This window comes from Anas acuta, chromosome 1 (genome assembly GCF_963932015.1).
Source record: "Anas acuta chromosome 1, bAnaAcu1.1, whole genome shotgun sequence".
NCBI classification, from domain to species: domain Eukaryota; kingdom Metazoa; phylum Chordata; class Aves; order Anseriformes; family Anatidae; genus Anas; species Anas acuta.
Window position 1 is genome coordinate 59,626,906 of NC_088979.1, and position 14,496 is coordinate 59,641,401.

Here is a 14,496-nt window from a genome sequence, read left to right on the forward strand (position 1 = left end):
GGTGCTTATATTAACAGCATATATACATATTCATCTCCCTTCCCCATAAGTCTCTTGCATATTCATTAGGTATCCAAAGAATTATTAACACAGGTTCCCACCCCTGTTTGCACACATGCTAGAGTCCTTGAGTGATAGTCCGGTGTACTCTGGTGTTTTTTTGATGAAGGCCAGCAGTCTTCCTCGCTGCTAAACTTCTGACCCTTCCTTTCTTTTACAGACTTCAGCAGCCCAAGCCAGTTCTTTCTGGTTCTATTATGTGTGTGTACGAAGCCTTTTCTTCCCTTATCTTTTGGGGTCATCCCACCCTCACACTCCCTGCGTCAATCCTGTCCTTGTGGTTGATAGACAGCACGCTCCCTGAGTTGGCTAAAACTTGCATGGACTGCACATGTGGCTAATTAGCACACTTAGCATAATTAGTGTGTGTGGGCTGGGGGCGGAGCCTCAGGGCTGACCTATAAATGGTGCTGAGTAGGACACAGTGGTTTTTGGTGGTGCCTGGGTTTGCTGTGCACTCCTGCCTCTTCTTCTCCCTGGGGAGCTGGGGGCTTCTCAGGTTTGTGTGGACCAATGGAGCTGTCATTAGTGCCTCGTTGAGCCCATGGTGAGACACCAAGGCTGGAGTAGTCTTGTTACTCTTCGGGAGGCAACCTGTATAGTCACCTCTCAGGGCTGGGGTGGAGTGGGGTTTGGTACATGGAGGTGCTGGGACTGGAGTGGTGTGGCACAGCTGAACTGTTGGGGATGGGAGGAGTCTGGCATGAGCAAGAGGAGGGCAGGGCTCTGCAGGGGTGGCCAGAGGGAGGCTGGAGGTCATGCCTGGTGCTGGTGAGGGCTACATGTGCCTTCCCCAGGCTGGGCTGTGGCTGTGTATTCGCTTACGGGCTCTTCAGTTGGGCTTGGGGTGAATAGCAGGGGCCTCAGGTCTGGGCCAGGTGTTGGGTGGGGATTCTAGGGGAGGGGGTTTTCTGAGCATGGTGAATTTGAGGGATCAGTGTGCGAGTGTGTGCTGGCTTAACCCAGCTGGCAGCTCAGCACCGTGCAGCTGTTGGGTCACTCTTCTTCCACTAGTGGCATGGGGAGAGAAGGCCGGGGTGGAAGGGCAGCTAAGAGCTTGTGTGCTGATATAAAGGCAGTTCAACAGAATGGAAGAGGAAAAAAAAAGTAATAAAATCTGTACAAATCAAGCAATGATGTAATTGCTCATCAACCCCTGGCTGATTCCTAGGCTGTCCCCACAAAGAGGTCTTCAAGCCCTCTGGCTAGTCACCCCTTGAAACCACTCATTGGGAAGCCGCATCTGGAATATTCCTGAAGCCAGCCTGGGGTCAGCTGTCCTGGTTCTGTCCCCTCCTTCTGTGCCCCCAGCCTGCATGCAGGCAGGGTGGTGTGAGAAGCTGAGAAGTCTTTGGCTTTCTGAAAGCACTGCTCTGTAACAAAACACCAGTGTGTTACCAACGTGAGTCATTTTAAATCCAAAACACAGCACCACACCAGTTACTGGGAGGAAATTAATTCCAGCCCAAACCAGGATGGAGTGTTGCCTGAGAACTGAAGCTGGAACTGCTGGTGAGGAGGAGAACTCTGAAGTAGGTAAGGGCTCTGGGATGTGGGTTCTGGACAGCCAGAGGGGCCTTTTTTGGTGTTCAAGGATCTGCAGCTGTGTGTGTTCCTGTGAAAATGGAGAGTGCTGCATGCGTGCCTGCAGTAGTGGACTTGTATCCTCCCTACTGGAAAGGAAGAAGGGGATTTGACCAAGTCTTAATGTTTCCATTAGTTGTTTTGAAGATTGCCTTTGGCTCAGGCAGCTCTGTTTGTGTGTCCCTTGTAACTGTGCTCAGCTGTGTTAGTATTCTAACTTCTGTAAGTGGAGCTGCATTACACAGCCTGGGCAGAGGGGTCCTTTGGGCACAAGCAGCCATGCAGGAGCAGTCCTGGGCTGGAGGAGGTGGCCATGCTCTTCACCTCACTTAACATTAGCAACTTCAAACTTGTGCCATGCACACTTCAATGTCTGCAGTGAGAACAGGTCAATGTTCTAAAGAGACTGGACCCCTGTGCACAACTGCGATGGTTCTTTGTGCAAAGGCTCCCGAGCTTCAGGGGAACTGGCTCTGCCAGTGCTCTGGGCTTCCTGGGGCAGCACCATCATACTTCTGAGAATGCTTGGGCCTAACATGTACAAGCAGGTAACCTCAACATTTGTTTCAGTATCAAACATAATGCATGCCAGACCAGCATTGAAGTCCAGCTTATTTAAAAAATGGCAATATTTGACATAGGTCACACTGGTAGCAGCAAATAGCAGCCCAGAACAGAAAAGCATGTGGTAAGATGGGCTGTTACTGCTGAGAACATAGCTACCTTCTACAAATTTAGAGCAAAACCAAACAAGCTGTTTGTGGCTTAAGAGATCTTAAAAATGTTAGCCCCATTTCTCCCATTAGGAGAGAAATGCAACACGTGGACCCAGAAGGGAAATACCTCACTGATAAGAAGAATTTTATTTGTGACTTAAAAAGGTCAAGCCTTTATGTAAACATGCCAATAGGTGATTACTTGTTTAGAAACACCACAGTCAAAAGTGCCTGTAAGCATCTTGACATAGGTGTTTCTTCACTTAGAGTGTGCCTTTACCATTTCATTACCTGAAAATGTGTAATGTTCACTGTATTTTTACACTATGTGGATGCTAGCTAGCTGCCCTTCTTGTAATCGCTTCCTATTCTGTTACTGATGTTTGTGGTTTTGTTTGGTTTGCAGAAGCTTCCATGTATTTGAATCTCCAAAATGTTTTGCCTGTAAATGACTGAAATATGTGCATGTGCTCTAACATCAAGATTAAGGATGTATCTGAGAGATGCAGTTGCTATGCTGCATTACCTCTTGTAGTTGTTTTAGATAGAGAAAACAGGATAATGGACTAGTAAAGGTGTCTCTTCATGCCAGAATTTCCTTGTTTGATGTCCTCTAAAGATGGTTTGAAAATACAGATCTATTTCTTAAGTCCCTAGGGAATTGCAGAGTAGATACAATCAACTATTTATTCCTGAGGGCAAAGTAGTAATGTGGTTTAAGGAAATGGGAAGGACTTGAAGTAGATTGCTTGTGAAGCCCATATTCTGTCACAGTCAAGTACAAGGGCAATTCAAAAGACAGGGCTTTTCAGTATTTTATTTGTAGGGTGTTTGGTGAAATGGTGAGGGGTTGCTGGGTAATGGGGTTATGGTTGTCATTTGTGCTTACTAAACCAAGCACCTTTCTGGCAGCTCTTGACCAGCTTCATAGTTGAAGAACTGAGTTACCAGCATGTTTGAAACAGTCCTTCAGGGTTTCTCTATCTTCCCTAAAATGCCTCCAGAATCTCAGGACTCCTTTAGGCCTTTTAAACAGAAAAATGAGTCTGGTGGGGAAGCAAACAATGGTGACATAGCACTTCCAGAATGTGCCTGTGTCCTCTGTTTCTCAGTCCTCTTTTAAAAAGAAGAATTATGATAGGTGTAGGTAGTGAAGTCACTACACCTTGTTTACTTTTTTTGGGTGTTGGGGGAACACACTGTGTGCTCCTCTGACAACAGGGTCATTTCATCTCCTGGCTTCTGTGGGCACCATGTAGTAACCACCTGTGCTGTCTTTGCAGCTGTGGTTCTGACAGCATGGGGGAAAGGAAGACCTTAGCAGGAGCACCCCCTGCTGACCACCTCCTCCTTTCTAGCCCTTTCCAGAAGGTTCTGGAACATGGGCTGCTCATGTGGGGGTAATAAGCATATGGGGTGAGGGCTGGAGGTGGAGACTTGGCTTATAAATTGTGCAGCAAGTGGTTCACTGGTGGTTGGAGGGTGGCTGCAGGGGAATGCACTGCATACTACTCTAAACAACCCTTTTTTCAATGTCCTGACTAGTTTGGGGAATTTCTCCATTTTTAAAGTGAGAGGAATTCTAGATGCGTAAGTACTTCATTTTTGTGGCATGGATCTCAAGTGCAAACTCTCCATGGTACCACAAGATTTCACGCACAGTTATAATAGTGTGACAACTTAATCTTGTCTTACCAGTAATATTCAAATTGATCAAACAGTTGTCCAATTGCATCTTCAATACAACAATATTCAGTTTACTTAAATGTTTCCTTCCACAAGACATCAGAATAGCAGCTAACAGCAGTTGCTGTACAAAGCTGAAGTTAATGTAGCTGTGGTGACAGAAATCTAATATCCTACACTGCTCCAATTTTCCTTTGTCTCTTTTTCTCTACTTTCCTGAGCAGTTCTTGGGTCTTCCAAGATGTCTGTTGTTGTCTACTGTGCCCTTCTTTCCTTTTGTGAGTGACTATCCATCACTTGTTTCTTCAACATCCCCTACCTCTGCATTTTCTGTGAACCTGTATGCTTCTGCTCATCTGTCTTTTTACTTTTAATTGTCTATTTCCAACTCTGCAGGTCTTAGGTTTTGGCCCAATGCTGTTATGGAGAGTACAGTAACTTCTGAACAAAAATGAAAATGCGGGTTGAGGCACCCTTGCTACTCTTTTGGTGAAAGAATGAAAGTATAAAAGTAACCCTTCCAATTGGTTGGACTAGGTTGTTGTTACAAATACTTTTTAGAAGTCCTGCAGAACTATTTGCTTTGACTCACGTAACTTTGCTGTTACATGAAAATGCTTTCATATTTTGAAGCACTTTCAACTCTTACTTTCCTTTATGAAGTTAGTAACTTCTTGTTAGAGGTTCAAGGGAGTATTTTAAGGTTTAAGGAGCCAAAAGGTGATGTTCAAAATGAATTGGATGCTTCTGAGAATTACCTCCAGTTGTGTGTGAAATGGGCTCAATTGTTTCTGAGGCTGCTTATTTGGAAGAAGATAGAAATGAGCATAAATAATGCCCACAGCTGGTTTTTGAGGTCAGTATTAGGAAATGTGCATAAAATGTCAGAGGACTTGAGCATAAAAGCCAAAAAAGCTTTAGAAAGCTTAAAGCTATCTAAAAATTGAAGCTTATTTATAACTAATTTTTCATAGTTTATTTAATCATTTAAGCTTTCAACTAGTGTTAAAAAACACATGAGGGCACTTGGAACACTTCAACATGGAAAATGGTTATGAGATGTGGCATACTGGAAATGACAGTGCTCACAGTGACCAAAGATGAATGGCCATTCTCAGTAAAAATTGTATTTGGAAGTGTTGAGGAAGTTTGTCCAAAACAAGACGCATTAGCAGGAAGAGAGGATCTTTCCACAACTTGTTTTAACTAAAATAATCACACGGATTTAGTTTCCTATAAAGAAAAGTACCCCTCTCCCCCTGTGGAGTTCAGAGACCTTGGCTCTTGTGCTTTGAATCTGATGTAACAGGAGAAAACATGCAGCGCCTTGAGTAAAAAACAGGATCCATAAAGTAAATTTGGCTTATGGATATGTGCTGACATCAGTCCCCTACCCTAAATGTGTAACTCACTCTCTGAAAAACGCATAGTATAATGTGCATCTCTATTTCCTAGGAGGTATTCCCAAGATGGTAAAATGGCAACATACTGTACTATGAGGTAGTTGAGTTTTTCTAACTTAAAGAAGGAGATAAGAAACCATCTAAGAAAATTTTAACTTTCAATTGCTCAGAGTTGATCTTGGCCAAGATGTTGCTTCCATGTTAGCACTGGGTCAACTACCCCTTGTACTTTCAAAGGAATAATCTAGAAATACTTGTTAATTTGTCTTTTGAATTATTAAGATTTTTAATAATTCACTGTACTTGTAATCAACCTAGGGTTGCCAGGAAGCATTCTTTCTCTGAAGATGAGACACAACTGGTGGTAGTGATGGTTCAGCCCCTCCTTGCAAGTGCACTGCTGTTCATGGAGTCATTCAAGGGATGGCAGAGGTAAATCTTGAACACTTGTTCCCTTGGAGGGCACTGACATCACAGGCAAAGGCTCCTTGCAGCTATGGTTATCCAGGCCTGTGTGAGCATCCCGCATCAACCTTGGCCTGTAGAGTCATTGCCCTTCTGCCAATGGAGGAGGCTGTCACAGCATGGAATGAAAACTTCTCCGTATCTGATTGCAGGAGTGCCTGTAGGTCATGCATGTATCTAAAGTCTCTGCAGAAAGCTGCCTTTCAGCTACATCCTTTGCCAGAGCTTGGACAGATTAATCATAGAATTATAGAATATCCTGAGCTGGAAGGGACCCACAAGGATTGAGTCCAACCCAAAAATTAAGACTATATAACTAAGAGCACAGTACAAATGCTTCTTGTGCTCTGACAGACTTGGTGCCACGACTACATCCCTGGAGAGCCTGTTTGAGTGTGTAACAACCCTCTTGGTGAAGAACCTGTTCCTGATGTCCAGCCTGAACCTCCCCCTGTTGCAGCTTGACACTGTTCTTGTGAGTCCTATCACTGGTCACTAAAGAGAAGAGTTGTGCCTGCCCTTCCACTCACCCTCAGGAGGAAGCTGATTGTGGGGGTAAGAGTCAGGCTTAACTACTTTCACAGAGCAAGAACTGACTTTACACCTCTGTTGGCTTGGGATGTGCTGCAGTACATTGCATTTGAGGCTAAAACAGGCTATTTTAGGCTATTTGTTGTGGTCTAACCTGCAAGGCAGCTGGTCACTGATGGGGGTGACTGGTACTGGCATAGGTAATTCTCTGGCCCAGCTACAGAACCTGTCATAGGGGTTGGAGTGGGCTCAGGGCTGCCTTCTCTTTGTGTGGGGTGGTGGTGGGGTGGTCACAGGGGTTGGATTAGCATGGATGGTAGGCATGGATGGGCCAGGCTGCAGCACACTGCTGTGACTCATCTTTCTGGAATTGCCAGGGTGGTGGTGTACTTTTCCCAAGTATTTGACTAGAGAGAATTGAATGATACTGTGCAAAAAGAGAATTTCTTCTGAGTAATTCCAGTGCTTCCAGTGAATTTGATGGCAGAGCTGGCTCTATCCCTTGGAGGAGGGGGCAGTGAAGCTATGTAAGCTGATGTGCAAATTTGCAGGGGAAGGGAATGGGAGATAAATGCTTTCTGTGAAATCTTAACTTCTGCTAAAGGAGGTATTTCGGAGCTCTTTAGTTCTGTCCTGTCTTTCATTTAAGTTAGCTGCCCCTGTGAGAATGTGCCTGTGTGCACATGTATGTGCGCATGCAATGGAAAGTTTGCCCATAGCTATTCCTTAGCTCCGGCCAAGCCCTGGTTGGTTGTGGTGCAATTGTTACTGTGGCATGCACTCAGAATGTCGACCTGGGCCTGGCTGTTGATTTCTCTAGGGAGACATTTTTACCATTTGCTTCTTAATTTCTTTTCCAAAACTGTGTTGCAGATGAAGCTTGCTTTCACTGCAGAAGAGAAGATCTCAGAGTTGGATATGGCAATGTCCTCCAATTTCCAGCCCCAAGAAATGGATTCTAACCTGTAGATCCTACCCACTCTCGAGGACTCCTGAAGTGCCCTGGTTCTGGCAGTGGGAAGACCCTGTCCACACTCAGCTGCACAGAGGGGGGACCCAGACAAGTTAGTGATTTAACTTCAGATGAGTTCAGTCCCTAACAGATGAGTTCTGTCCCTTTACAGCCTGATGGCATTACAGTACACTGTGCACCAGTGTCTACTAAAGCCTTATACTTCTGTGCATCTGATGTGCCAGGCCATCAAATCCACACATTCCAATAAACTTGATTGTCCCTTTCCTCCCCCTGGCTGGAGGCAGGGCCCCTCTAGTCCTGGTTGAAATCTTCATTTCTGTGTCTGAAGGACTACCTGATGGAAATTGGAGCAGCAAGCTTTTCAGAGAACCCCTTTTTTCCAGTTGTTTTCTTTTGCAACTCATGTACCTGTGCCTCTAGGGTTGAGGTAGATTTACCATCCCATTTTCTCATGTCCTCTCCATGATCACGTAGGTAAAACCACAGGGTGGCATGGGGTGTGTACTCTATTGTCTTCCTTGCACAGAAGGATGCTTACACCTGATAGCTAAGACACTGGTTTGTACAGGTGGGGAGGAAGAAAAGTTCTCTTTAAGTTGGTGGACCTCTTCAGGAAGTTTCTCCACAGCTAAGATGCAGCCTTATAGGGAAGAGGAGAGACTTTCTTCGTATTGACAGTTGTTCAGCCAATTCATCCACTGTGGATTCCTCATGCTCTTTCCAGCTCATTACTGCCAATGAGCTAGTATATGATGATGGTGCACTCTGTACAAACTTCTGCCATGTGCGTCGTGTACTTGACTTCATCTGGATCTGTGGATATTTGTTTGTTGTCTAGGTCCTCATAAATCACTTCCTATACAGCTAATTCCCTCAGGTACTGGATTCCCTTTTCCATAGTGGTCCATTTGCCTGGTAGGCATACAAGTTCTTCCTTGAAGGGATACCTTTCCCTCACAGCTGACAGGAGATGCCTCCAGAGGCTGTAAGGTCCTGCTCCATCTCCAATTGCTTTGTTAATGCCTGCATCTCTAGCAAGGGATCCCGGCTGCTGGGCTTCCCTGCCTTCTAATTCCAGACAATTGACTCCAGTGTCCCAGCACCAGAGCAGCCAGGTGATGAGCTGCTCACCTATACAGCAACCAAAATCTTTTTGCACATCTCACAGCTCATGCTGGTATGAATTTTGGCTAGATACTACTGTTTTTGCAATGTCTTCATCTTCATTGATATTCTTCCTCCTGTTCCTCTGATGGCCCGTCTTCATCATCTCCATACCTAGTCTTAGCAGGAGTTTCTCTGCATACTAAATGGTCTGACTCTATACCATTCTTTCACCTTGGTTATGGGTGCAACCTACACTGGTACAGTTTGTTTCCCTGGCTCAGCTCTGGAGCCTGTTTTAGGGCTTGGAGTGGCCACTGGGCTTGTCTCAGCTTGAAGTGGCTGCAGGGTCTGTCACTGGGGTTATAGTGGCATCAAATGCAGCTTGGTAAGCATAGGCCAAGCCCCAGCATGTTGCAGGGATTTCTGTATGTCTGGTACTGCCAGGGTGATGACACACCTCTTTCAAGTATTCTGCCAGTTTTTTTTAGGATTTTTCAGTTGTTTGGCGGTAGATTTCCAAAGCACTGGAGGCGCCCACTGCTCTAGATGCCTACCCATATCCTCCCACTCTCCCTGCCACTCATAACTATCCTGCCTCAGGACAAATCTCTGGATGACACTCTTAAGTATTTGTTTAACCTTAGACAAAACCTAAAGGTGCATTCAGGAGACATAACAAGGAGAACATGCTGGTCTGAACATCCCGAGGATATTCAAAGTTTTGGAAAGCTACTGTAACTTGCCTGGAGAGATAAAAGGGAGAGTGAACGAGTGCAAAAAACTATCTTCCCTTGACCCCTCCATAGATTGGCTCCCTGAAGAAGAACCAAGGTGTAGTTACTAATAGTTTCTGAGGTAGGGTTCCCAAAGAATGGAGTTGATGACAAGGCTGAGTACAAATACCAGATTAGTCTCACAGCTGGTGATTTTATCATATTGTAAGCCAGTGTTATATAGTACAGCAAAATAATAACCCTGTCCTGACCTCCAGAAATGATAAGCAACATGACAGGGGACACATATACTAAGTAATGTGCTATATAACTCAATTTGGAAAACAGGCATAGCAGACTTGAGATCACAAAAAGTGGCATTGTGATTAGCAACTATTAAACTGATGTAATGCTTATAAGAATCTTGTTTTAACACACTTCTAGTCAGATCTTTTGCTATCTCAACCCTTTGTGCCCCATGCTGTGTGTCAAAAGGACTGTTGCAGTTTAACCTGGCTAACAGCTAAGCACCACGCAGGCATTTGCTCACCCTCTCTCTCTGGGATGGGGGAGAGAAATGAGAAAATGAAGCCTGTGGGCTGAGATAGAGACAGTTTATTAGGACAGAAAATGATAATAGTACTACTACTAATGCTGTGCACAAAACAAGTGATGCACAATCAATTGCTCACCACCCACTGACTGATGCCCAGCCTATCCCTGAGCAGGTGCCTCCCCGGCAACCCCTATATATTGTTTAGCATGACGTCAGATGGTATGGAATACCCCTTTGGCCAGTTTGGGTCAGCTGTCCTGGGTCTGTCCCCTCCCAGCTCCTGCTGCACCCCGAGCCTGGCTGCTGGCAGAACAGAGCGAGAAGCTGGAAAGTCCTTGGCTGAGTGTAAGCACTGCTCTGCAACAATTAAAACATCAGTGTGTTATCAATGTTGTTCTCATTCCTAATCCAAACCAAAACACCCCACCAGCTACTAGGAGGAAAATTAACTCTATCCTAGCTGAAACCAGGACAAAAATCTTGGCAAAGCAAAGTTGAGAAGAGAGAAATGACAGGGAAAGCAAAACAGCTGCTTCCTTCATGCCACTGAGGAGGATTTTATTAAATACAGTCTATTAAAATGAGAATGTATTTTACAAAATCCTTTCCTAACTAAGAAGCTGCTGTGGGAATGTGGCTATGTGGACATCTGATTGTGAGTGCGGGAATGTGAGCATTTGTTGGGGGAGCAAGTGTTCATTGGAGTGGCTTGGCATGTGAAATAGCATGCGCTAGGCAATGCTAACAGTGTCTTGAAGAGGGAAGACCCAGGTAGATTGGAGGAAGGAAGAACAGTGGCTAAAATGGCCATGGCTATTGAAGACTTGCCAATAGCTCTTGTCCAGCTCTGGGCAATCTTGGAGCACAGACTGTCCTGTTGGCCTGTGCCATGCACTCATAATGTTCCCCTCAGGCTAGCTGTCAGAAGCAGCCAGACAGTGGTGACAACCCCTGTGTAGGAACAGGCAAAGCAAGGTCCATGCCCTTCAGGCATTGTTGACCTGACTTACTAAATCCCATCACTAAGCCATGTCCCTTAGTGTAGTGCTACATCCGTGTCTCTTAAATCCTCCACAGCTGGGGGGGCACTGCCACTTCTAGGGGCAGCCCATTCCAATGCTTGACCACCCACCCCCCTCTGTGAAGAAATTCTTCCTTTTATCCAATGTAAACCTGCCCAGGTGCAGCTCAAGACTGTTTCCTTGTGTCCTGTTGCTTGACACCTGAAGAGAGTGACACCATCCTAGCTGGTCTCCCAGCCTGCTGTTCCAGGGAGACTTCACTCTCGTGGCTTGTTTCATCACACACAGCACAGGTTTCAACACTCATGGGTCACCTGTGTTGCTGGCCTCAATGGTCAGGTCCACCCCTCCATCACAAGCACATCGATCTGGATGTGGCATCCCTCCCCCTATGTCCTGACACTTCATGGGCCCATTGAGCTACAAACAGCTCACCCTTACCATCCCCCTGTCTGGATCCACCTGAGACACGAGTTTTCAAAGCTCGGTCCACCTCTTTATTCTGATGTTCTCTGGGGGTGTGACTCTTGGGCATGCGAGCATCAATGTTACATACCTTCTCGACTGATGCAGCAATATCCTGCCACACCTGAGCAGTACATACAGGTTTATCTCTGCAGCCAGTTGGTCTGCTTCCATTGCTGTAGCTACCCCCGCAGAGCATTTGCCCTCTCATTGCAGATGTTCTGTGAGGTCACAGTGGGCCCCATGAATTCATGCAGCGGTCCCGTAGCATGCCCTGTCATCCCCACCTTGTGCTCATGGCCTAGAGGGTGCAAAGCAGGTTTGGGTGCTGGCAAGTAGCATGGGACAAGCACAGGGGACTGCTACTCGCTGCTGCCGCCTGCTCTTCCTTCTCTTTGTTCTCCTCCTCTTGGTGGCCCCATGTCCCGGGGAGACCTTGAATATCCCACGGTTAGGACTGCACCCAGGTAGGGTTGGCAGTGATGGATGCTCTGGCACTGCTGGCTCTGGGCCCAGCACTGCCTTCTGGGGACTGCCTGGCAAGCAGTCTTGGCCAGCAGGGCCATAAGGGAAGCCACTGGCTCTAATGGGAGCTTTGCTGCCCTGTGCCTGGTTACAGCAGGGTGGGGGGCAGTGGCTCTCAAGCATCTCCCCATATCCCAGCTTGGGGCCTCAGAGATGGCCAGGCTCAGCTGCTGCTGACTCCAGGCACAACAGCCTTTCTACTGTTCTCCTGCAGCACCCCCCTGACAATGCCAGGTCTCTCTTCCAGGACACCCTGTTGTCCTCCACAGCTCCCCATTTAGTTTTTGCTGCTTTGGGGAATGTAACAGGCCCCCAGCAGGCAAGCACAGCCCTGTCTATCCAGCACGTCTTTGACTGCTGGTGCCTATTGCCCTGGGTCAGCATCTGGGGAGCTTCTGGGTCCCACATGTGGATCCCATCATCCCTGTGCTGTCACTGTGATGAAGCCTCTTACAATGTGTCACAGAAACTTTCCCCTTCTGTACTCCATTGCAGGTTCTCCCCTGAAGACTGGTTCTGAGCCTTGGGGGAATCCCAGGGGTGAGTTGCCCATACTGTTGTCCTTAGGCATTTGTCTGGGCCCCAGCCAGGGCTCACCCAGTGTCAGCCATGTGTGGCTTCCACAGCATCATGCGATCCCCTTCCAGCCTCTGCAGCCCCTTTCCAGGGGAGCCTAGCACAACATGGAGAGAAAAACTTTGTTGTCTCTGCTTGCTTACAGCTTTGCCTACAGGCCACCCATCTCGGCGGTACAGTTTTCTTAAGCATCAAGGCTTTTCCAGGGGTAAGCAGACCACCTTTATTGGCTTTGCAGTGTCAGCATTTATTTCCAGTCTTGTTTTCAGGGGAATGTACCTTCATACAGTCTTTGCTGATGCTCAGATATGTGGAAGAGCAGAATGGGAATCAAGCAAGGCTGCTTTATCTTGTGAAGCTGCGTTGCAAGCTGCTGAAGCCTTGAGCTTCTTTGAGCATTGTCTTCAAAGACAGCAGCTTTTGGGGCTGTTTAGAGCCTGGGTGAACTCCTGGGGGTCCTTTTCCCCAGGATCCGTGCACATGGTGAGTTTTGTGCCAATACAGTGCCTGTGCTGGCATCTGGTACCACGCTGCCATGTGCTCGTCAAAGGAAGGGGGAGATGGGTGTCAGGCAGTGGTAGTGTTTCCTGCCATTCAAAGCTGAAGGAGTTGATTGCAGTATGTGACAGGAGCTGTTCTCATGTGCCTTTGGTTGCAGATGTGGCAAGGTGCTGCCTCCGCATCTCTTCAGTGGAATTCTGAGTCTTGGAGAAGTCATCTGGGTACACTGGCTCTATGTATTTCATAAGGGAGCTGCCAGGCTGCACCCAGAAGGTCACCCTGGCCCCTTTGCAGGCATTTCTTAGGAAGCAGCGTATTGCAGCATTTCATGCTAGCTTTCTTCCTCCCTGTTTGCTTTCAGCTGTTCCCAAGAAGAATATTTCATTGAATTTTAGGATGGATCCTGGTTTTGAGCAACAGGGACATCACAGGGGTGTATTGCCAATGCTTCTTTAGGAGTAAGAGTAAAGGTTTAGAAGAGGATGACAGGTGTTGGGGAGTAGCTATGAGTTCAAACTGGATTCACTGCCATTCAAAGCTGGAGATGTTTGTTGCAGTATCTTACAGGAGCTGTTCTTTTTTTCTGCCTTTGTTTGCAGATTTGTCCAGCAATGTTGGCTCTGCATCTTCTCTACAGGATAGCGGTATGGAGAAAGGGAAAAACTGCATGGGTAAGGCATGCATATTCATTCCCAGAGACACTGCTGGAGCTAGCCCTTATTCAGCCCCTCTGTCATGAGTGGGCTTTTGCTCAGGAGGACTGTACCTGGTCATCCTTGTCTTCTGGCGCTAACACACGAGAATGAGGGAAAGCAACCAAGTGAAGATAACTGCTCGGACTTGCCGAAGACATTGTGAGACTGTCAGTGGTACAGGACTCATAAAAGTGTATGACTACCCATTTTCTCCAGGGGCTGGTGGTGAAAAAAATGCAGAGGCTTTGGATCACAAATGGTTGCCAGAGCACACCGCAGTTGTGGTGCTGGCAATCCTTGTGTGTCTGTTCCTTCTGGCAGCTTTGGGCTACTCAGTGAAATGGTTGCTGAAGAGGAGACAACGGTGAGTGGGTTTTCCCAGCAGTCTTTGCTAGATTGCTGCTCTGTGCAGGGAAGTGTTTCTAGTGAGAACATCCTGGAGCATAGGGAGCTCTGTGCAGCTCTTTGCTGAGATTTCTGCTAAGAGACTTCTTTACCGTTAGTCTGTCAATTCTTATTAACATGTTTTCTTTTTGAAAACGCTTCTGTTCTGTCACAGAGAACCACTGCTGGGTGAATCTTACTTTCCTTTGCGGAATAAAGATCCAGACGATGTGGAAAAAGAAAGAAAAATGGAGGAAATTGCTAAAGAGATCGAAAGTCTGCCTGAGGGACCATGCACATTACTAAGACCTCCACCAAATGCCCTGCATGAGAATTAAATGTCTGTGTGCAGACAAAACATTACACTAATCTTGCATGTTCAAAAGTGATTCTGCAGCCATTTCAGAGGTACAATAGTGGGGGTTGTGTGAGAAACAAGGTAGTGTTTTTGCACTAGAAGTCGTTTTTGCAGTGGAAAATCCACTAACCATGCACATTCAAAAGTGATTGTGCAGGCATGACAGTACCACA

The 14,496-nt window shown here is 46.6% G+C and overlaps 1 long non-coding RNA gene across 2 annotated transcripts; it reads left to right on the forward strand.

Annotated features, from left to right (window-relative positions):
* Positions 1-495: 495 nt before the first annotated feature.
* On the forward strand, positions 496-14,482 carry LOC137854634 (uncharacterized). 2 transcript variants are annotated; one of them, XR_011095304.1, is made up of 8 exons: positions 496-607; positions 1,490-1,596; positions 6,269-6,469; positions 7,319-7,509; positions 12,305-12,349; positions 12,531-12,593; positions 13,486-13,945; positions 14,141-14,482. It is a non-coding gene; the product is annotated as an uncharacterized lncRNA (long non-coding RNA). The 2 variants fall into 2 exon arrangements; XR_011095305.1 differs by lacking the exons at positions 12,305-12,349; positions 12,531-12,593.
* The last annotated feature ends 14 nt before the right edge of the window (positions 14,483-14,496 follow it).